Raw genomic sequence first — 21,358 nt, forward strand, 5'->3', positions numbered from 1 at the left:
TGTAAAAGTAGTGAAGGTATATTACATGATGTCAGAGTCCAAAAAATGATTTTATTGCTAAAAGAATGACACAAATATATTTAAAATTGACGATATTGTCACGAGTGTTCGTGATTACAGACGGGGTTTTAATGGATGATTGGATTTATTAATACCTTATACAATAAATTCGCATTTATAAGTAGTACAGCGCTATCGCTGATTTACACAATTCACAGTTCACCGATGCACACGCACTAGAATTCTCGGTATTCAGTAGTCGTATCCTAGCAACGGAATTAAAAGAGTCTCACTCTTCTAATCACATACTAAGTCTTCACATGCTGACTTCTAATTCTTCTTCAACTACTAACTTCCCTGGCTATGTCCTACTGACAGATGAATTCAATTCTCACTCTCATACTCTCTCTTGTACTCCGCTGTACTCCGTTGTACTTCATTGTATTCCCATTCTCTTGACTCTCTTCCTTCCGAGTCTGGGTCTGAGCCTTATGTTACGATCGACGGTCAATCGACCAGTCTGTCCTGGCATAAAGCCCCCATCTGGGGCTTAAGACCTGATCTTTATTACTGTCAGATAGTTGCAGGCTTGTTGATGTGGGGGGGGGGCTGTCTCTGACGAGAGAACGGCTCTGTCATTTACAATTGCTACTGGTCCTCGCTAGAACAGTCATTCTAGGGTCCGAGTCCCGTGGAACTTTCGACCATATTTTACTGTCTCAGATTCGATACTTCCCTTATCGTCGCCTCCTACGACTCGCAGGGTCACAGTGGAGGTATTCGACCCCGCCTCCACACGGGATCTCCCTTACAGAGTCGCGGAGCGGATCATGCACCGCGTTTCTTCTTTTTCCTTTTATTGCTAGTGGGGTGGACTAAGTCCCTTGTACTGCGGCCACTTCTGGCCTATTGTACCAGCCCCAGATGATAGGTGAGGGTGATGGTGAAGCAATTGGTGAAATGAAGACTGGCAGGGGAAACCGAAGTACTCGGAGGAAACCTGCCCCAGCGCCACTTTGTCCACCACAAATCCCACTTGACCAGACCCGGGATCGATCCTCGGTCGCCGCGGTGGGAAGTCAGTGACTAACAGTTTGAGCTAATGCACCACGTAAAACACAGTTCCTCTATTTTTGTAGAAGCGCGTTACCACGCATTTGCCTAGCAAACAGTTATTGCGTGGACCACATAAAAATACTTCCATTTTAGTAGCGTATTTTTATAACTACGTGATTATTGGGCCAGATACCAGACAACGGACGTCGTTCTATTGTTCAGAGCGTAATTTCAGGAATGTTCTTACGGAGCCGTTGCCTAGAAATGGTAATATGCTGCGCAATATTTACTGAGTTTACTCCAAACTGATCCGTTAGTGGCAGAAGTTGGAAGATTAACACACGCTGTATATACGTACTGCATTCGGATTTGTCAGAAATTAAAGTTATAGTAAGCCAAAACTAAGGTGTGTTCGAGGGATGCAGGTCATATATTAACTGCAATCATAGTTCAAACGATAGAGCCATAACCTAAGTCAGCTGAAGTTCTACTTCGGAGTGTAATTAGTTCCTTGTTTCTGCAGAGTCAGCAAATGAGTGAATTCTATACCTGTAACTACATTATAACAGACTTATATATTGGGTTTTTGGACTTTATCCATCGTCCTGGTTTTTAAGATAACTAATAAAAACACGACGTTTCGGAAACTGGATTTGTTTCCGTCCTCAGGTGGACCAGTGATTGAGGCTAGCTCTTTCTAACGGACCCAACAGAATAGGTTTTTCCTTCACCTGAGGACGGAAACAGATCCAGTTTCCGAAACGTCGTGTTTTTATTAGTTATCTTAAAAACCAGGACGATGGATAAAGTCCAAAAACCCAATATATCAGTGTGTTATACACCATGGTCAGAATCCTATAGTAACTACTTATAACAGACTTGTTCCTATGGCCGCGCCATAGTTCAAGGGGTTAGTCGCTGGCTTCCCACCGCGGCTGCCCGGTTTCGAACCCGGGTCTGGTCAAGTGGGATTTGTGGTGGACAAAGTAGCGCTGGGGCAGTCCCTTGCCAATCTTCATTCCACCAAATTCTCCATCATCATAATCACCCGGGGCAGGTACAATAGGCCAATGAGTGGCCGACGTACCGAGTGGACCCAGCTGGACTCCACCCGCCACTATGCGAATAAAAAACTACATAATTTGCACAATCTCAGACAACTTGTTTAGTCGCTTTGTGGCTTTAGTAATATTACAATTTTTTTATAACAGTTAATTAAAGCTAAGATTCTCAATCAATGGTAATGATGATATGATGACGTTTTGTTATTTTGAATTTTAGAGTAAATGCTTCAAAGTAATAATTTTATACTAAACTATTGACTACCGAACCCAATGAAACAAACTAATGTTACAACTTGTTATATTTCCCATTGAATTCAGTTATTTTTTACTACCTTACTCAACAGGCCGGAGGGAAATTATAAAATAAACACGAGCAAAGATGTAAACAAGCACACATATATACAAGAACAAAAATAAAACAAGGCAGCTTAGATAATAATAAAAATGCAATAGACACAATCACGCCACCCATTATGAGGCTACATAAAATAACGTACATGCATTCACATTGATTCAATTTAGGATATAACATACGAAAAATTATTATCCTGTTTTAGACACTGATTTACATTGTTACGATTTAGGGGTGTGTGCCTACGGACGGGGTTTGGATTAGCGAATTGATTTTATTACACACACTTACACACACCACTCGGAACTACAAGATTTTACAGCGCTATCATTAAACTACACGCTTTACAAATCAACATACGTTAAGTTTTCTCCAGCCTGCAGTCTATTTTCCAATATACCTAAACTTTCCAGGCGCACAGTGGCCTGGGTTCGATTCAGCCTCTAACAGAAATGAGTACCAGAAATGTTCCTGGGGGGAGGATAAAGCGCGCCAGGCGCGTAAGGCTGATAACCTTACCGCCATCTATGAGCCGACTGTCTAGAAAATGTGGGAGCCTCGACGTCTCACAAACTTATGGGCTTCCATGGCCTGTTAAGGGATAACTTTACCTCTACCTTTATCTTTGATCCTATTCGTGTCTTGTCCATCCTAATTATGTTCATAAAATAATTATAAAACTCATTATAAAATTATATGTAATTTACTCTTAATTCCGCCTGTGAGGTTCAAATATTTTCCTCTGCACCTTGATCACAGGCACCGCCAGCCTAGGTTCTTCTCTTAATGCTACAGCAATGCTTCTTCTTTATTTTTGAACATAAACAAAGGTTAAGTATTAAGACCTGTTTCTTTAAACCTCAAGTCATTCCAAATTTTCACATCCATACAAAACTACAGACAAAATTAAATGTTTGTGAATTCCAAACTTCTTTCAGGCAGAATGATGGAAGACAAAACATTCTGAACTGAATGGAAAGAAATATTCCAGAATTTCATTTTTCTTTTAATTTGTCATGAATTCGTTTTCTGTTTGTTAATGCCATTCTGAAATATCTGAACTTCGCCCCATTTGTATATAATTTATTTTCTATCGTTAATACTATGGCATTGTTCTGCATTCTGGTAACAATTATGTATCATTAGTTTTCTTTGCATTTACTTCTAGACAAATCTGTTTTGATTCATCATACGTAACCCAAGAAATGCTGAATATTCCCCTCCGCATATGAGATTGCTTTCTTTTTAGACAGATTCTTAATTAACCCTAATTCAAAATGTTGACTGCAGAAACTAGAGGTTTGCAGCAACGGTGCAACTGGGGGAAGTGCTGGGAAGGGAGGGTGTTACAGGGAGGCAGTGCCAGGAAATTAAAGTCTGATTCTGCGGCTGTGTAATTTCTGGTGCCATCCCTGCTTCACAGAGAAGTCAGTCTCCCAAACCCTTGTATAACTTCCAATCCACCTGAGGCTGCAGTTTCCGTATGATGCGCTAGCCAAATAGCAAAGGAGTATTGTACGCATAATTGCAAGGCTCAGAACACAAGTCACTTCACCACAAAAAGTGGCTCTGAGTATTGTCATTGCTGATATTCCTTTGATAAAGATCTGAAAGAAATGCTCTTCATTTCTTCATGGAGTTCTTGAGAATCTAATATTCGCTTATCTATTGAAGGAATTTTGCGCCTTTTATGCAACCCGTAGGTTCACATGAACTTGTCATTGAACCATATCCTCAGTCAGTTGCCTCAGTCTCAGCCAGAGAGTTTCGTATTGTATCAGCGCGTTGCTAGGCGACAGCTCTGTAAACGCTTGGACTGCGCAACAGTAAGCAGGGGTCCCGTGACTTCTGCGTTTCCGCTGTTTAATGGAGTCAATCATCTAGTGAAATAACGTGAGTTGATTTGTGAGTGACAATCAGTGCAGTGGGTTGGAGGGAATTGAGTTGAGTCAGTCAGTCAGTGAAGAAATTGCCTACATATTTTACACATTTTAAAAGCATGTACTACTCCACTGAACAAAAATTTCTTTTAGAAGTATGAAGAACGTGCAGTTAGAAGTAGCTGCAGCCACTTGTTCAGACTGGTTTATCGCTCGCGGATTTTTATACCCTGAAGATGGAGGCTATACTTCCTCCGAAACGTCGGTTCACACAAGATTTACACGGTGCCATATCCAAGAAGACGGTATTATTCATAGTCACCGTCATGAAAGCCTCAGATATTATTAAATTAAACTCCTCTGACAGGTTTAAAATAAAAACACCAGTATCAAATTTAATATGAATCAGCGATGTACGTAGTCTCTGAGACGAAACTGCCTCCCCCAGTTGTCGTTTATTTTCTAAATTACTTCAAAGATTTCATCATAACGAGCAGGGAAAATATACTGGATTATTTCTCCATATTTCCAACCCAGTTAGTGCTCTATACTCTAATATTCACCAGGTGAAGTTTCGAAATTATGAAGTTTCTCATTTCCTTACTTAGTTTCGTAAAGCTGGATCAGGTCTTCAAGCTTCGGCTGGAACCTGACACACATAAGAACATTAATCCCTGTTTTTATAAGATGATGCACTGTCCTAGTGTTTTCTGCACAGTCGAGCTATGGCAGCGAAGAACTTTGATAGAAAGAAGAATACTTGCGAGCAGTTTAAAATTTTATTATTATAGACTCTCAAATTTTGTATTTGTCTTTCAATTATTTTTATGTAATTCTATGTACTCATGCTAACCTTTTAATTGGCCTCTATGCTGTTAAGTTATACGTAAATAAACATGAATTGAATTGAATTGAATTGAATTGAATTAGGATGTTGAGCTGCCACACGAATAAATAAGAATTAATTGGGTTATTATTATTATTAACTTCTATATGTGTATGTATGTGTATTGTCCTTTCTCACCGCATAATAGAATAACCATTCAAAATGTATTATTTTATTTTCTCACCTGTTAATGCTAACTTTAATTTTTCTTGGAATTTTTATTAATTTAATGCCATTATTTAGACTGTCTTATTTGTAGTTTGTCTTTTAGTTATATCTGTATTTCTTTGTACTCGTGCCAACTTTGTTACTGGCCTCTGTGCTGTTAAGTTTGCACGTAAATAAACACGAATTGAATTGAATTCAATTACAGTAGGCTCCCGATTAACCGGCATAAGGAGGAAATTACCATAGTTGCGGATTACCCAGTGTCAAAAATAAATTTAATGTGAAATTTCTTTTTTCTTTTTTTTTAAAGGAATATTATTCCGTACATACTTGAAAACTGAAGAAGTTTCTTTGTTATATTCTTCTCTCTTTTATTGCGCAGAAACAGCACAAAAGCTTCTCAGAAACCATAATCATGTTCCTATAAATGCACTTACACATGTAATTGTATTTTATAAATTCCAATTCACAAGTTACTTTCATTTTTTATTTTACTGATTATCAGGGGTCTTCAAGCATCCGTGGCAATTCATTTCCCATCTACCCCGGAAATTCTGGAGAGCACCCAACCAAGGACAAAACTCCTTAATATTTCACATTCTCAGTGATAACACAAACGTAGGCTGCCCGTCTCAAATAAGTTTTATTACATGCTTTATTCCATGAAGAACCGCGCTAATAAAGGACGGTGGAAACGAACAAGCCTTTGACAAACCGCATGTCCGTTACACCGGAGGGCAGAAGGCTGTCAGAACTCACCCTCCAACTAGGCGCCACTGCGAGCTGCAAAACCGAGGTTTAATTAGCAACACGCCGGGCGCCGGAACTGGCGACAGAGACGCCAGGATATGGGGAACGCTCTGACATCACGACAACGCGATGCTCACTTGTTGGGAGCAAGGGACTGTGGGGACGCCTGAACTGTGATGTTTGTTACGAGTCGTAAAGGTAGTGAAGCGTCGTTTTTCCTTTTAAATACAAACACTCGCATATATCAGCTCTTAATTGCTATTATGAGAGATTTCAGCTACTATGGGTCATAATTGGAAATATATAAATTAACTTATTACCGATAATCATTATCGCCAGAAAAATACTGCTACCATAATTATTATATAACCAATTCAATACTCATAACGACGACCACCACATTCATTACTGTCTGCTTAGTTGCCGTACTGTTAGCTCAGTCAGTGGTGGCCTACGGAGTGGGCTGCCAGGTTTCGATTCCCGGCACAGGAAAAGCATTATTATCTACGCCAAAAATCCAGACTGGCTCTGAACTCCAACAAGTCTCCTATCCAATGGACACCAGGTGCTCTTTCTCCAGGGGCAAAGCGTCTGGGGTGTGAAGCTGAGCGCTTCTATCTAGTGCCGAGGTCAAGAATGGCAGAGATATGCCTTTACCCCACCATACTGCTTCACGGTGTGGACTTAATTAATTAGGTACAGGTACGACTTTATCTTTACCTTCTTAATGTCGATACAGGCTGTCGTAACCTATTCTATTTATTATTATTTTTGGAGGGAGTGAATTTCCCCATGCACTGCGACCAGCTGTTGATCTATTGTGCGTCCCCCTTTAATTTCTACGGTCGCCATGCCCTTCCAGTACTGGTGCTCGCTATCACTATCTACGACACGGGACCCATGGCTTAAAGTCCCTCCCGGAGGACTTCCACGACCTGCGCCGGGTTTGAACCCGCGTACCTTGAGTCATGAGGTGGGAACGTTACCCCTAGACTACGGAGGCCGCTTGTCGTAACCTAAGTTATGTAACAGTGTTTTAAAGTTCTCCCTCTCTCATCCCATGCCCTTGTGTACTCACAACTAAGACTATCCTACAAATTCTCAACCGACTCCCTAATCGCTGAAAATGATATGGCTTTGTAGCATAAACAAGGAATGAATTTACACTGCCACAGCTATAGGAATTACTGAATTCTAGCAAGCAAGCAGAAATAAATATAGAAATTAAGCCTTTAGTAAGACAATAAAAGAAAATAAGGTATGAAATGTACAAAAAATAACAAAAAGCAGTAACAGCTGTATTTGTTTTAATTACATCTACAGCAAAAAGACGCAGAAACTAGTAAGATAAATTATTCGTTATGTTCTCACTATTCCCAGAAAACGGCGAACAAATAATGTTAAACTGATAAATAAAAGCATATATAGTAGTAATGGTAGTAATTTGTAATTTTTCTCTCTACACTTTTTCAGTATCAGAGCAATATATCGTCCGAAGGCTGGACGATAATTTTTTTATTGCTAGTGGGGTGGGACTAAGTCCCTTGTACTGCGGCCACTTCTAGCCTGTTGTACCAGACCCAGATGATAGGTGAGGGTGATTGTGGAGCAATTGGTAGAATGAAGATTGGCAGGGGAAACCGAAGTACTCGGAGAAAACCTGCACCACCGCCACTTTGCCTACCACAAATCCCACTTGACCAGAACCGGGATCGAACCCGGGCCGCGGCGGTGGGAAGCCAGCGACTAACCGCTTGAGCTATGGCACGGCCCTGGACAATAATACTCCAATTATTTCACGACAATTTCCTTCCAAATGTTTTCCAGTTTATTGTTCATCATTTATCCTACAATTAAACCCTTTGAAATCATCATCATCATCATCGTCATAATTAATATTTTTTCATTAGTACTTTTAAAATTAGTATCATCACTTCTTCCATCTCACGTCCACTTCCATTTGCGTGGCATACATTTTAATAAACTGTCATCAGATTACATGTCTGTAGAGTCTCGAATTATGTGTAATATATATGGAAGTAAATAAACACAAAATATGCATTAACAATGGTATATAATACGTAAGCTTCCGTTCTCCTGCAATATGCGTACATTCTGCTGTAGTTTGCTAATTAATTGTGTATGACATTAATGAATGATGCATGACATATGTGGCCGGTGGTAATGACAATTAAACATTGCTGGAGGTAGCAAAATTCTACAATGTCTGTCAGGTATGAAACTGATCCATAAGCGATATCATAGACTCCATGTCCTAGCCATGACGTGTTCCTTGCATTATGCAGGTGCTTTGAAATCAATTTTAGGCAGGTACTCTGGATATTTCTTTGCATCTGAATTGGGTGAAAAACTGAATATTTAAAATGGTTCAAATGTGAAAATGTTCCATTTTTCAAATTAACAAATTCAATGAAAAATGGTTAAAAATAATATACCGTTAGTAATCTGTAAGGATGTGTTCTTTCCTAATCTTCATTAATAACAGATTTACATTTGTAACAAATTATCCAGTGTTATTTCAGTCAAAGCTAACTGAAAATCTTGACATGGAGGATATCTTGTTATTTTACACCGTACAAACTAAAAATGAAACAGAAGCTGCAAATTTACCAAATACAGATTGTTTAGGATCATAGACAAAATGGCGTTAGTGGGTCTTACAGTTACTATTAACCCCTTCATGATATTGTCACGTACACACCCAATGCCAAGCAAAAAGTTTACAGTTGTACCTGTGCTTAACTAATGAAGCAGTACGTCATGAAGACGTATTGGGTAGTGGATGCATAGATCCACATTTTCTTGACCTTGACATTGGAGGTGAGTAGTTAGATTCACACCCCGACCGGTTTACCCGGAGGAATGAACACCCGGTATGCATTGGCTAGGAGGCTGGGTGGGACCTAGAGCCGGTCTGGACGACGTGGAGAAGAGAAAGTTCTCGGTCCTACAGGGACTCGAACTCCCAATCTCCTGGTACATCCAGTTAAATTTCTTGATCTTAAAGATGCTGAATGTTGGAAAGTAATCTTTGACGTCTATTTAAATGTACATTGTTTGACAGAGTCCTTGACATTGTCGTGCATTACACACGCTCGGGTATAATTTTCTGTATACAAAGAAGAGATACAGAACTAATTTCAAGCGTAAGACATGAGGAGTGGGAAGGCGTGGAGAAGGGGCTGGGAAGTAAAGAGGCATGGAGAGAGTGATAAAGAGGAAGTGCAAGAGAGTCGCGATACTGGTGAGAAAATAGAGCACCCCTGGGGCCCAGTAAATCAACTGGTATATTCTCTACTCTGGACCAACCTCGGAGATTTCCAAGGACTGGGCGAGTTTATCTGTTGCTCCGAACGAAGGCTTCCGATCAGCAAATCCTGTTGTAGGGTTACTTCTCCAAGACAAATCAAATGGAAGAAGTTGTGGCTACTCTGGTCAGATTGTGTTTCTGATCACCAGTTCGACTCGAATGCAGAAACTGCATTTCGCTTGCAACAACATGACAGTAGACATACAAAATTCACTAATACAAAGAATCGTAGAAAAGGTGTTCCTAAAAAGAGTTCATCCGGGCGCTGATAACACAAGGAACTCTCTCTACTCTCATGGCTGTTTAAGCTACCATAAGTCAATCTGTAAAGCGACTATGAGCTGGGAGACTAATGGCTCGAGTCCTAGGAAGATAGAATATTTCTGTTTAATACTGCGTTCAAAGAGGTTCTCAGTTCGACCCACTGAGTGATAAAATAGGACGGGTGACTTCTGTTGCAAGGTTAAGGATGCTTATGTTCAAAGGTTGCGTGATAGTACTTTAAAATAGGTCAAGGTATATTACAACCCCTTTTTTATTATACGCTATCGTATTAACGCTGGCATCACTTGACCTAAGCTGTTTAAAGAATTTATTTAAATAACACAAGGATTCATGGAGCTTTACTCGCCTTCCAACATAAGTCATAACGGAGTGGAGTTTAATCTCTGAGACTACTCTACTTTCACCTTAATGTCTTTGAAGCTTGCTCACAAATAAATGTGATAGTTTTCGTCATACACAAACTGGCTTATTTCTATATCATCTTACCTTATATGTTCAGTCACTGACATTTGAACTGCTTTATCTGGTCAGTGCTGAGAGTTTAATCTTCAGTTTAGTGGTCTGAGGTTGTGTTCGGATCTCTGTAAACCAAAGGCGGTATCCACGAAGTTCCAAGTATCTCTACCAAAGAAGCTTGCCCTAGGTTAGTTGCTGGCTTCCCACCTCGGTGGCACGGGTTCGATCCTGGGTCTGGTCAAGTGGGATTTGTAGTGGACAAAGTGGCGCTGGGGCTGGTTTTATCCGAGTACTTCGGTTTCCCCTGCCAATCTTCATTCCACCAATTGCTCCACAATCACCCTCACCTAACATCTGGGGCTGGTACAATAGGCCAGAAGTGGCCGCAGTACAAGGGACTTAGTCCCACCCCACTAGCATTAAAAAAAGGTTAGAAAAATAATGCACGTATACTCCCTCCCTTGCTCACGCAAATACAGACGCACGCGCCTGGTTATAGTCTTCTTGCACCACATACACTTACCACACATTTGTTGTAATGCCCGCTATCTACATTGGCCAGTGCAATGTTGTAACAGTGCTTAGATATTTGAATTTTATTTACATAATTATTACCGGTTACACAGATTTATGACTGTACACGGTGGGGGGATTAAAGGGTCGCAAACAAAGTGTGGGCGGCATGTAATCCGTGGGCATATTCAACAACATCCATCCATCCCCCTAAACAACTGAATCAAAATAATAATAATAATAATAATAATAATAATAATAATAATAATAATAATAATAACATGTAAAATTTCTTAACACTGAACATCACGGATGTGTTTCTTGGTTAAAATGATCATTATACTCTTCAGTTTTCTAGGATTCTTGACTAACAGCATTTGTATACTATGCATATTGTTTGCGTGGCTGTTTGTGTAAAACATCTATGGATTTCTTAAATAAGTTAATCCACCGTATTGTAAATTGGGGAAGAAGTTATTTTCAATACAACGCCTTAGATCCGAAATTCTCATTAGCACTAGGAAGAAATTATATTATTATTTATATTGTTCTTTATATAAACTATTTATTATGCTTAAGCAGGAATTGGTCAAGTGCTGGATGGATGAAACGTACACTGACGTAATTGGGAAGGGCATTGGTTGAGATCATACGAGTACATGCCACAATTATTTAAATACTAAATATTTCTAAAATAGGATTGGTTTAGACAGAGGAAGCGTCAGTATTTTGTATCCCTAGTGTTCTCTTTTATATGTAATTCATCTCTCTAGCATTCCCATAAAGACCCCTTTTCAGTAAATTGAAAATATTCGTGGTTTTCTCTAGGGTACCGTAGACAAATCTTTTCCCATTATAAGTTACGCATATTTGAGTTACATGTTAGGCTTGAGCGCCTGATTAGTAGAAGGTAGCTTGCAGAAGTTCAGACTTAGCGACATTCTTAAGAAGACGATACTGTGAAAAAGGAGTAGGCTTATTTGGGAGCCTCAAAACGTTATTGAAGGGGGTGCACAGGTAAGATGAAAAGTGTCCCCGAAATCCTCTGAGAAATTTCACCAAGTGTTTCATGAACTCCGCAGGCCGCGCCATAGCGCAAGCGGTTAGTCGCTGGCTTCCCACAGCGGAGACCCGGGTTCGATCCCGGGTCTGGTCAAGGGAGATTTGTGGTGGACAAAGTGGCGCTGAGGCGGATTTTCTCCGAGTACTTCGGTTTCCCCTGCTAATCTTCATTCCACCAAATTCTCCATCATCATAATCACCCTGGGCAGGTACAATAAGCCAATCAGTGACCGCGATACCGAACGGACCCAGCTGTACTCTACCCCTCACCAAGAGAATTAATGAACTCCGCAGAAAATTAGTGGCTCCATTCAAAATTCTTGTACTCGTACGATGGGATCTTTTCCCTGATAAAAATAAAATGAAGTTACGTTTAGTACCTGATGATTATATTTTCTTTTACCGAATTGTGTTTATCAGCTCAGAAGTATCATTGAGTGGATATATTTCTTCATATCGTCTAATATTCGGTCTAGCAGTATCGTTTATGACAGACAAAATCACTTCAATCTGCTTGACGTTCTTCATAACTTGGCAGTATGCAGATCACAATTTTATATGTTTATCTTTTGTCGTGGATGGTAAACTCAACATCTTGCAGGTCATCAACCAGTTTATTATACCAGTATTTCTATATTTCTGTTTTAATACCATCTACACTTAACATACCGAAATGATTTCTAATTTACATTTATTTGTATTTTATTTACGTATGCTCTCAGCAACTACGATTGCATCCAGTGACAGAATGATAGCTGCAAAGAATTTTAAATAAAGTGGAATAAACATTAGTGGCCTCTTCATTTGCCTGCAGTGACTGGGAAATAGCACGAAAAGTCTCAGTCAGGATATTCGGGGTACAGGTCTAAATTTGAACCCAACACCTCTAGAACTGTTAAACCTGCAGTTAACCTGCATGTTTTCATTTCTCTTGATGTTAAGATTACAAAATATATCAAATTTGATGCACCAGCTTATAACGAGACACTGTCTTGTGTGTCTTGTACGGTCTAACGGAGTTGCTGAGTCGGTACGAGGGGGCGCATCGCCTTACTTCCATATACCAGATGGTTACCCCTCGCATATCACTCCCTCCACATTTTAGCACTGTCCGAGTTAGTTCGCCGGACAAGCTGGCTAGCACGAGGGCTGTTGGCGTAGTTGACATATATAACACTCATCGTAATTTTCAGCTCGGACACGTAAAAGAAACATGGATGAGTTATCCTTTGTACGCCAAGCCCTCCCTACCCACGCCGACCAAACTGGTTCTGTAATATCGGCCACCATACTTGTACACAAGACAAGCTTAGCTGAATGCACTCAGTACATGAACGGTATACCGATGAATGAGACCCTTACGTCATCTCTAGAACGATGTTAATTATACATAGGATCAATGCGTGTGTAATTCAAACACGCAACGTTAAACACTATTGCTCTTTCATGTGAGTGTGAAACTTAGCCTCACACCCTGATGGCATAAGACAGATTTATACTGTCTGAGAACAAATTTCTGAGGAGAATATTTGGACCTATAAGAAGGTTGGAGTATATTGAAGTTTTGGAAAATTATATAATTAAAAATATAACTATAATCTGTACTATTCATTCAGTATTATTAAGGAGTAAAGTTGGCAGGGAATATAGCACGGATGAAATTCATGAGAAAGCCACACATAATTGTGGTCTGACAAGCTGAAACGAACAGATAATCTCGAATGTCTATATGTAGCTGGGTTGATACAATTAAGATTGGAATTAAATAAAGAGGCTGTAAGGCTCTGGACTGAAATCGTCCAATTCAAGACACGATAAGTGGCAGATTCTTGCATATGTAATAGTGTCTTTTAGTTCCATAAGAGGAGTAGAATTTCTCAACCAGCTAAACTACCAGTAGTTTCCCAAAGACTATACTCAATGTACGAAATCAGTGGTTGGAGCTTGTATACACGGTAATGAATATTTGTGTTCTTTAAAAGGAAGAAGTTTTCTTCACTAGCTGAGCGACTGTTAGTTTCTCCAGAAAGCCTCTTCTCCATGGAGTCAGTTATATTAAACATTGTTAAAGCACAAATAGTTCCTTCAAACATCTCTCCCACCGGTGCAGTTCGCTTTCTCACAAGAATTGCTTCTGTAAAGACTCCAACGTAAAGAAAGTTTGTTCCTTAAAGAACATGTTCGTACTTGTTACACAAAAGTTTCTTTAGTGAATAACAATGCCAATGTATACCTATGAACACACATAATACAATATTATAATTGGGTTGAATTCCACGTTCTTTTGTCCTGGATATATGGGATTTAATTTTCATTTCAATGTTTAAGTCATTTCTTATTCATAAAAATAATAAGATTCAAGAAAGGAAAGAGTCTTGGGTTGAAGCTGGTAGTTTCTATAATTTCACGTTGTAACAATTCTGGCCCCCTAAGGACTTGAACTGATTCAGACGTATGTTGACGTTTTCGGTGTGCCGTGGGCCGAATTCAAATTTGAACTTATAAATAAGTCCTAATCTTTTATTACTTTGACAGACGTTGATGGAATCTAACAATGCTTCCAGGTATTCAATTATTAGTCATATTGTTTAAGGACATTTTTATAAAAACTAACTTCATATAACAACCACTAAATAAAACTTCTGTTCCATATATTAGGAATTTAAAATAATACATATTTCAAGCGTTGCGTCTGATGAGTATTGAGTTAATCTGTTGATACAGACACAATAGCATGACTTTCAATTTGAGAATAAATATAATGTGGCATATAGACCATTTGCAATTCAACGACAGCGAAACAAAACAACGACACAACAGCCGTCGCTAAGCAGCGGTCAGCGCGCAACAATGGAAGTACTACGTAAGATTTGAGGTGTTTCTTCTACACTGAAAACGAAGGCGATATATTCCTCTGAAACGTCGGTTAACACAATATGTATACGATGCCAAATCCCAGAAAACTGCTTTCTTCAATGGAAGTACTGTTTGGAGAAGGGTTTTCTATGTGGTCCGCTCCGAGACTACATCGACCTACCTAGTCAGTCATTGGAGTGGACGAGTTGATTGGTGATTGAGTGAGTGAGTCAGAGGACTGCTGCGATACAGTCGTTGTGACCTGCTGCTTTTAGAAGCTGGCAGCTGAGGCACGGGGACGGTTACGGACCCTGTGGAAAGGGAATGTCCGCCGTTGGAAGCCGTTGCCAGATAACAACTTGTGAAGCACAGCAGATTGAAAAGTTACTAATTTCTGAAATGTCACCAATATAACAAAATACGTTCTGAATAGGTGACATTGAAATTCTGAACTCCTGTTACCGCCGTACAATTTATCTTATGCCTGAAAAGTTTGTAACGCATTACGTACAACTATGTATAATCACAGAGACGTCGTGAGCCAATAGGGTCCTTATTCTTCTTACTGAAACGCCAATGACCCATTTGTCAGTCTTCGTGATATTACGAAGGAGAGTCAGTAAATAGGTCATAAATAGAAGTAAAATAGCTATAATTGACATAATAGGTTTTCTATACGTATCACTAGATAGGAGCAGAGTTCAACTTCATGTCAGTCTAGGTAGCAGATGTTCATGCCATTGCTCAGAGGCTTGCAGTAGTCAAAATTGTGACAGTTTTTGAGGAGGATACTACCGAAGAACAGTGCTCTACTGGACGTTCTTCTTGTGGGCAAAAGGACTCATTGAAAATATATCACAAAGAAATATTTTCTGTTTACGGCGGGAAATGCTTGTAGAGTAAATCGGTTCACAACTAGGTCGAGAAATTCTCTCAAGAACTTTCGAAAGTCGCTGTTGACAAAGAGGTTGAAACGGTGGTTTGGAAATGGTTAAGACAACATTAAAAAGACTTCTATACTGCGGGTTTCGACGCAATGGTAAAGCGAATGGACAAGTGTATCAATGTTGGTGGAGGATATGTCGAGAAATAAATGCTGTTTCCATGTTCGAATATAACACGTTTTACGTTTTATCACCATTTGTGACCTATTTAATGACTCGCCCTAGTACAGTGGACCCTCGGACTTGGAAATGTTTCATGTTCGACCAACTTGAAAAAATTCGAGGAAACTCCGTGTTTGAAACTCGAACAAAAATTCGAAAGTCGAATAACTTGAAAGTCTCCTGGAACGGATTGTGTTCGATGTTCGAGGTTCCACTATATTACATTTTAAAAGAGACTGATATCTTTAATCGGCGCCGGAGAGAAACTGTTATATAATATCAGACCATTGGCAAAAGGAAGGGAAACACCAAAATAAATGAAAACACTATATTGTCAGGCGTCATGGCCAAGCGCCAAGAAGTTAATGGGTTCCGGATTAGATGAAGCGATTTATTGATTAAGCTGATTACAATTGCAACTACAGCTACTCAAAATAAAGTCTTCCACACGATACAATCTGAGTATTCTGTCATCCTCTTGCTCTTAGCTGAGTCTTCTGTCCAGTATCTCATCGCCTGGTGTCATCTGTATTCATTTCTGCATTTCTGTACCTCATTTCTGTGTCTGACTTCTGTTTTTCATTTCCTTGGTAACAGTCTTCCTATATGCGCGTTGTAACGTGAACTCGTTTACACTTCTCACCCCGACAACGACACATTCACTGCTCCCTGCTGTAGAGGAAACATGATTACAGAACTGTTGACTGGCAATGGACGCCAACTCTGACTCCGATACTCCGGATTTTAGGCGGCAAGTCACAATATTAAAAGTAATATCTTTAGGTTAAGAACATAGTCATGAAGAAGAAAGTCGTCTTCTGGGTTTAGGCGCCGTGTATTCTTCGTTTTGGCCGACGTTTCGGAGGAACGTATCGCCTCCATCTTCAGAGCAGTTGAATGGCTTGAAATACAGAGAGCAGTAGCAGACTTGCATAGTCATGAAGACATTACTTCAGTACATATTCTTCCACTCCGAATATCCGCCACAAGTGTGAAAGCGGGCCTCTCCTGTTACAAACACAGCATTATGTACAGAAGAGATGATAAATTCAGGGGCACTATCTTACGCCCCGAACACTGCGTTGTCTTGCGAGCCCTCTCGACCGATAATTCCCCCTCGTGAGATGGGGCCGCAGAGTGAGACGTGCTCCGAGCTCGTCATGAGCTTATCAACAACTGTTGTAATCTTAGTTCGCCCCCATACAGCCACAAATTTCAGAATTGAGGCCAGAAGGTATCCATAAGGTTCCTTATATCTGAAGTCGTATAACAGAAACTCGATTCTGGCGTCACTAAAGCGGATGGAATTTTGTACTGACAGATACAGGACTCACGTTGCACAATACTGAACAAATACTTTATCAGAACACATGGCTCTGGCATTTAGTCGCTGGCTTCAAACTACACGGCGTCCCGGTTTCAATTCGCAGTAAGGATATGTAGTATTTGTGGTGGAAAAAATGTGACATTAGAGAGGGTTTTCTCAGGTTACATAGGTTTACCCTGCCACTTTTTATTCCAATAACTGTTTCACATATATTAATCATCCTGTCATGTGACGCTATACAGTTTGGATATTGAATATATCGTTAAATAAACAAGTTAAAAACGTATGATCTACTTCCATAACGGCAGACGCTTAAGACGCACTTACATTTTTGTATTTTATGTTATTTTCCCTTATACTCGGTAGAAAGAATCCCTGCATTCCGGAAATATATGTCATGAAATTTAGGAGAATTCAGCATATGAAGTACTTGGCCCGAAATGAGATATTCTGTAAATAATGAATAATAACAGTCACGTCCTTGTGAAATATGGAATTCAATAATATATTTTAAGTTGTGCATAATTTTAATAAACACTTTATTATAAGAAATTTTATTTAATTTTTCTTTTTCAAAAATCTGTAAATACACAGAGATTCAGTGCTCAGTTTACAAGTCTAAATTTATATGAAAATAAGTACCCAGTCGTAACGAATCTATTTAATTCACTTAAATATTAAATAGAGGTTACTTAACTTGACATTAAGTTGTTGCCGAAATACGTTTCACATGCTGCAGACCATAAAAGTATAGGAACAGTTGTCCATTACGAAGACTTCAGTCTGTCTTCTAATTCCGTTGCAACATCCCGTCCATAATGGCTCTTCTAGGAATAGGAAAATTATGTTGTAATTAGTCTAATGATCCGTGGGTTTGAGAAGGAGAAGTGGCGCTTCAGGGCACTTGAATAGAACAATGCTAAGGGAACCCGCGCAGCAAGTGGAGTGAAATTATACGGTGAAGTATAAATAACTGGAAGGATAGCTCAAATCAGTGAAGAGCATTAATTTATCAACTTTTTGAAGCAACAAGTATACATAAATACTATTTAGAAGTTCAGTTTCGACCTCACATAAAACACTGTATCTCCATTACAAAGAATAACCAGTTAATGATCTCTAAGAGAACATCGTTGTTTCATTTCAAAATCATGTGACGCTCACAAATTCAACCTACGTACAAGCGTTAGAACTTCCAATACTGAGACTAGTTACCACTGTGCTTAAAGAGTGTAGTATTTGTGTTTAAGGAATAGATTAATTGGGGAGTATATACACATAATTATTGTTAATGTTGTTGTCCACTTTTCAAATTTACGTTAGTAAAAATTCTGTCCTTTCTTCTTGGAAATTCTCTTCGAGTTTCTGCCCCATGTATTTCCCTGTCGGAAATCGAACCCCTGTCGTCCAACCCCGTAGAAGAAAAATGAAATGACATCAAGATCGTAAGTGGTTACTGAAGATAACAGTCTCGAGACACGATAAACGTTGCCGAGTGATGGCCGATGAAATGGAATCGAAAGATAACTTTCCGGCTGAGACTTCCGCACCGGGACGATTGGGGCAGGTGGCAAAGTTCTTGACTTTTAACCCGATTCGAATTTCGGCCGAGAGGTTTGCTGTGGCTTTCCTACACCCCCCTGGAAGAATTTCGACAGATTACCCTGAAATAAGTCTTTCAAACATTTTGAAAATTTATCATTCATTAATCTTACAATTCGACATTATATAGTAGCTTATGAGTTACTGAGAACTTCGTTGATTTAACCATAAATAAACAAATAAATAAAAAATTTCTTCAACACAACTTTCTCATTCTGCCAAAATCCTGAATGAGGTCCATTATAGAAGGGTAGTTCTGATGCAGAACTTAACTAAGTGATCACCCTAGAGCTGTGCAAATATGGCTTACTGCAGCCAATTCAAAGCCTCTATTGTCTGTTCTCTAAATTATCGCAATTTCTCTCCCCCCCATACTTCATTCTGCTATCTCATTCCAGTTTGAACTTTCTCCTGTGTTCCCCCGGATAGTATGCAACAGTTCCGACCGAGAATCTCGTATTCTAGGAACGACTTACGAATATCTATAGTACTTTGCATCATGGCAGTTTAGTCGGACTGGAAATTACAACAGTTTCGAAAGCTGTTATTAGTCATCTGGAGCATTTCAAATCGTAGAATGTTGTCGGTTGGGCCTCGATATGCGAAAAGTATATATTTATACACTGTTAAAAAAGAAAAGAAGCACTGCATAATATGAAGGAGAAAATACTGCATTAATGGACAAAATTTGAATCTTACCAAGACGAAACACGCTCAAATAGCGATTTCAATATAATAACACAAAAGAGAACGAAATAGAAACAAACGTTTTAGATTAATTTCCTTTTTGCCTAATGTCAAGTGGGAAAGGAATAGTCATTTTCGGTTCTTGATTAAGCTTAAAACCGAACACAATGGCTCCGCGGTCTAAAGCATGAAATGTCTTCGCCCGCTCGAACACTGGGGTTGTGATTTCGAATCCCACTCAAGGCATGGTTGTTTCTGTGCCTTTATTGTGTGTTTGTGTTTTCCTCTGTAGAGGAAGGACTGATCCCCCGTACAAGGAGTCCTATCGACTTTTTAAAATTAAGAATTTGAAAGGCGAGGAAGTGTTTCAAGGATGCCTTATGGTTTTATTTATGCCTAGTTTTATTACAAATTTGAATATCAGTCTTAAAATATGAAACTTATAACTGAGAAATTAAAATGTTAAAAGTTAGAGACGAACTAAAAGTATGATTGTGTATGATGATATTCCGTGAATCAGAGGGGTAATTAAGGAGTCCGCTTTGTTAATGTGCTCATATCGCGTGGTAGTTACCGTTTGTAACGTGAGTATGTTCTCATTAAATGCATTGGGCACATTCCTTACCGAGAAGCCCATACCTGCTCAGTTGATTGGGCAATGTTCCGTTAAGGTACTAAAAGTTTTATTAACAACTCCATAAGACTCCACCAAAAGACGCTACTAAATTGAAAAAGTTGGATCTACCCACAGTTCTCGTAAATGCTACAAGTCATGGAGCTCCTCATAATTCAATTCCTTCCGGCCTCCTTTTACGTCTAAATTTTCTTCTCGCCATGCTAATCCCTAACACCTTCACTGTTTTTCTTCCTTTACATCCACTCAAAGTGACATGAATATCTACAATCCTCAGGTCTTTATATAGCACGGGAAGACAAGAGATTCTGAAGTAAAAAGTACTTAACTTTTCCCGATTTTAATATGCATTTTAATCTCTTTTCTTGTTTCTTACTCTCGTTCTCAAATATTTGAACGTTGGCGCATTTTTAAAGGAAATATTTTATGTTTTATATTAAAAAATTTGATTGAAAAGTAAAGATTTATTTGTCCTACTTATTTCACTCTATGTTTATTTATATATTAATTACATTTGTCAGCGTAAACGCTGGGTAGAGCCTCTATAATTTTGTCGTTTGTGTTTAAGTTTTCTCCCAACAAATTAACATCGTCAGAAAAGATCAATAGTTGAGGTCCTACATGAGATAATAAGTTCTAACAGGTGTACATATCTGAACAAAACATAAGATATGCTAAATTAATACGAATCCGTTACCGTCTATCTGTTTTACCAGCACACTCTTCTCAGTAGACCTATTTATTTAATATAATAGACTATATAACGATATTTACTGCTCCACAAATTTGTATGAAAGTATCAGAATGAAGTGTGTGACTTGCCTGCTTTGAAATAAGGTATGGACGTGTTAGTTTCTGGGCTCTACTATCTTGACAGATATTCATTAGTTTTCTCAGTTTCTTCAAAAATATTTTAATTGAAATGTGAAATGAATTATAATTTCCTGCTATAGAATTCCGAATTTACCACTGATAATAATGGTACCATGTTTTCTGAAGTTCAGAAAGAGTCGTTATGTAAAATCAATAGTGGACTAATATCGCTAGAAGAGTGTGTACAGTAAGTTATTAGTCATAACCCTACAAGTACTAGTGGTTGTGTTACGTAACAAGCCCGGCAGTAACTAAGTGATTATTCTACTAAGTAATCAGTTTAAAGTAGACTGGAGGTCCGCTTACAAACGCGGTGTCATTGGCAAATCTTTTCCTTCATTCATCTGCTTACATGGGTTCAAGCAGTTCCCGAGTGTGCGGACTGACACATTTTGAGACAATGCCTCTTGAAATTAGCAGCTTTCCAACTAAATCTAGAATTGCACTACAGCATATGGGAAGATGACGTC

Source organism: Cryptotermes secundus, unplaced genomic scaffold (assembly GCF_002891405.2).
Source record: "Cryptotermes secundus unplaced genomic scaffold, Csec_1.0 scaffold22, whole genome shotgun sequence".
Lineage (NCBI taxonomy): Eukaryota > Metazoa > Arthropoda > Insecta > Blattodea > Kalotermitidae > Cryptotermes > Cryptotermes secundus.